Genomic DNA, 4,349 nt, shown 5'->3' on the forward strand with positions numbered 1-4,349 from the left:
CTTTATCTCAGGCAAGTGGGGTCTTTCCAGTTGGATCTCTTCCTGACAGGTGTGCAGAGAAAGATGAGAGCCTGGCCCATGGGTGAATGATTGCTTCTCATCCATGGAATTCATTTTCATATTTGAAATGCTGCATAATCTGGTGGATAGAGCACTGAATTGGAAATCCAGGGTATGTGGACTTTGTAAGGACTTTGCTGCCAGCACCTAGGTGAGAGCTTTAACAGCTTAATGCTTGAATTAATTCAATCATTATCATGATTGGTAATTTGTAATAAAAATAAAGAAAATTTACACATGGTTTAAGTTTATAAAGTGCTTTCACACAGCTTAACCCTTTTAATCTTCGGGTTCACATAGGGAAAGAACAGCTGAGTGGTATTCAGTGTCTGGTTTTATAGGACGGGAGAGCTCTCAGCTCTTTTGTCCTTCCTTCCCTCTGTATTCATTCTGTAAAGATCCTTTAGTTAATGAAACAGATTTGGTCCTGGATCTGATACATTCCTGAATCACAGAATCACAGAAACCTGGCCTTTTTCTTTTCTTAGTTAAAAAAAACAAAACAAAACATTATAGATGAGTTAGTGAGGTCCAGAGAGGGGAACAAAATGGGTAAAGGTCATTCAGCCTATAAATTACATCCTTAGAAAATTAGGCCTTAAGCCTGTGAAATATCACCTTATGGGACCTAAATGTGTTCACATGTGTGAAAGGGGCTAGATTGCTTTGTATCTGTCCTGACAGTGAGGGAGGATACACAGAGGCAATTTATGAGGTACTTTGGGATTCTTTAGGGTCAATAAAGTGACTGCAAAATGGTGGTTGATGAGACATAAAAAGAAAGTAAAAAAGGAGACATGATTGCAACTGGGATGATGGGTTAAAAGTTAAGTTAAGCATAGTGAAATGGAAATAAATTTAAATAACATATTAATCTTTTTTAATAATTTATTAATCTTAAAGCTAAATTAGAGATTAATTGTGAGCCTCCTGACCTTGACGAGAAACAGATGTTTTCAGTTCTATCCCCAGGGTGGTCCAGCACTGGTGGTCCAGCACTGATGTCTCCATGTCCCACATCACTCAAATGCAAAGCATGGTCATGGACGCTGAGTGGCCACATCTCCTCCTCCAACACTAGGTAGTTCTTGAGCTGGAGAGAACCAAGGCTCCTTGGAGATCAACTGACTCCATGTCTTGGTATGGAGAAAAATTAGGATGAACTTTGAGCTACAGTGAGTGTCAGAAGTCAAGGACACTTTTAAAAATGTGTAGGGTCATCCTGCAAGGACAAAGGAGATAGTTTTAAGAAACTCCTACTTGCCAAGTTATAATAATTTGACCATCAAACAAGAATATTAACTATATCTAACTGGAATGAATTGAGTCTATAAGAAAGCTATGACATTCAAAGATGAAATAAGTTCATTAACACGTATAAGATGATCATTATAATACCAAAGAAGGGTGAATAAAAATTTTAAATGAACTAAAATTGATAAGGAACTATTGACATATATGACATACATGACATTCTGTTTTTCCAAGTACATGTTTATAAGTATTACGGTTTTTTGTTTTTGTTTTTGTTTTACCTAGGAGATCGAAATTATACCCAGAGCAGCAAAGGTCTGTCAGCTCAAGAGACCATGGGCAGAAACTAAGTGGAAAGCATACCAGTGGGTTGCCACATGATAAATGGGTCAAATTCAAGAAGAAGGACTGATAGGTCAACTCAGCCTCTTATCTCCTAGAAAATGAAACTTCTGGATGACTCAACCAATTTTCCTGAGATGCAAAGACTGTAAATCGAGTTAAATTGCAAGTTGAGGCTAAATATTATATATTAGTTTGCTAGGACTGCTGGAACAAAGTACCACAGACTGGGTGGCATAAACAAAACTTACCTTCTCACAGCTCTAGAGGCTAGAAGTCCGAGATCAAGGTGTCAGCAGGATTGGTTCCTTCTGAGGGCCATGAAGGAAGAATCTGTTCCAGGCCTCTCTAGTTGGCCTATTGAGGGCTGTCTTCTCTCTGTTTGTATCATCTTCCCTCTGTATTTGTCTATGTCCCAGTATACTCTTCTTGTAAGGACACCAGTCATATTGGATTAGAGTTCACCCATATGACCTCGCTTTAATTAAATTACCTCTTTAAAGATACAATTTCCAAATATAGTTTCATTCTGAGGTACTGAGGGTTAGGACTTCAAAATATGAATTTGGGGAGGACATAAGTCACATCCCATGATACAGATATAATGAAGGAAGAAAGCAGAGACACCAAGTTGCAGGAAAAGACATGGCTGTGGACATTCTCATTGACACAATGAAACAATCTTGATAAAAAATACCTGCTAGGGTTTGACTCACTTTGGAAATTCAAACAGTGGCCTTGGTGTGATTAATAATCAATTCACTGATAACAATCTCAGCTGACCAACCATAATCTTTTGGTTTTATGTTCAATAGGTCAGGTAACCCGGAAAGATACATTAAAATATATTAAAGTATGTGAATAATGGAGAAATTTAGCTAAACCTATAGAATCACTAATTTTCTCATAGGCTAAGTATGAATATAACAATATATTTTATAAGCATTATGATACTTTGTGAATATCACACATTTGTGAATGTGTTTTTAAGGTGTTTGACGCACTTAAAGGAATGCAGCACATTAGGCTCATGCTTTTATTGAGATAGAGAATTTGACTAAGGTTTGTTATTAACTTTTAAATGTGTAAGAGGTTTCATAAAGTTTAAATTTTGATTTATAAGTTGTGTAAATTTATGTTTAAATGTTTAGAGAAAATTTAGTTAATATAAGTATAATTACATTGAACATTAAAGAAAGAGCAAGTAGTAAATTTGATTGTTTATACACACAAAAGCCCCTTCAGAAGTAAAGCTCCATGCAGGACTGCGAAGGTGGTTGGAGTTGGAAATAGGTGTGATGGCAACACTCCTCGGCACCAATGTGTGGCATGAACTCATGGCCCTTGCATTCAGCCCTCCCCCTTCCCACCTCCCAGGGCCCTTGGCTGTTAATTCTAGTGTAAAAGAGGAAGGCTGGGGAGTTCCCTGGTGGTACAGTGGTTAGGACTCCACACTTCTACTGCAGAGGGCACAGGTTTGGTCCCTGGCCAGGGAACTAAGATCCCACAAGCTGTGTGACACAAACTAATAAAAGGCTTTGTTTTTTTTCTTTTAAAAGAGAGAGGTTTATTTTCAGTCATATATATATTTCACTAAATTTATTCTTTTACAAGATTAAGATCCCTGATGGCAAATAACATTGATCTGCTTCAGTGGAAAATACTATGGCTATTGTTGTACATCCTTTTTTTTTCTTTTTTAATAAATTTATTTATTTATTTTTGGTTGCGTTGGGTCTTCGTTGCTACAGGTGTGCTTTCTCTAGTTGTGACAAGCGGGGGCTACTCTTTGTTGTGGTGCACGGGCTTCTCATTGCAGTGGCTTCTCTTGTTGTGGAGCATGGGTTCTATGTGTGTGAGCTTCAGTAGTTGTGGCACGTGGGCTCAGTAGTTGTGGCTCACAGTTCTGTAGAGCACAGGCTCAGTAGTTGTGGCGCACGGGCTTTGTTGCTCCGTGGCATGTAGGATCTTCCCGGACCAGGGCTCGAACCTGTGTCCCCTGCATTGGCAGGTTGATTCTTAACCACTGCACCACCAGGGAAGTCCCTGTTTTTGTACATCTTAAAGAGGTGGGGATAATGCAAGATAATCTGCCACCAAGGAGATATGCATCAAAATAGTTCCTATAAACAATCACTGATCTTCACTATCCCTCTTTGTGTTTCAGATTTCCCCACATCCTTGTCTTTACCTGTTTTGTTACCCCCTCTTGTAGTACTCTCTCCGCTCATCTTTTCTCAGAGATGAGAAACGAATGGGTCTGCTCCCCAGGAAGAACCTTATAAGTATAGCCAGAATATGTCCCTGGCCAGAGTCTACTGTTGATGTGAAATCGATTCAATAAATTTAATTCAGTAAAAGCTTCCATGATTCAAGATATTATTAAAATATTACATTACTATTTACATTTAAAAATAAGGTTGTAGGAGAGACCAATGCTTAATTTGAAGAAATTATCTGAGTACTAGACATGAATTCAAATCTGCTTTTAATGGTTTTCAGTAATGGTACTGTTGTCATCATTTCAATATAAGTATAACTGGCACTCTCTTCAGGGAATGAACAGGAAAAAATGGTATTGTTTTGGCCAGAGAGAGAGATTTACTGGAAGGAAGGAGGAAAGAAGGAAGGAAGGAAGGAAGGAAGGACAGAACAGACAGTATGCAAACCATTGCAAGAAATTACAGGTAAGG

This window comes from Delphinapterus leucas, chromosome 5 (genome assembly GCF_059928025.1).
Source record: "Delphinapterus leucas isolate spDelLeu-1000000601 "Yukka" chromosome 5, BTC_Dleu_Yukka2, whole genome shotgun sequence".
NCBI classification, from domain to species: domain Eukaryota; kingdom Metazoa; phylum Chordata; class Mammalia; order Artiodactyla; family Monodontidae; genus Delphinapterus; species Delphinapterus leucas.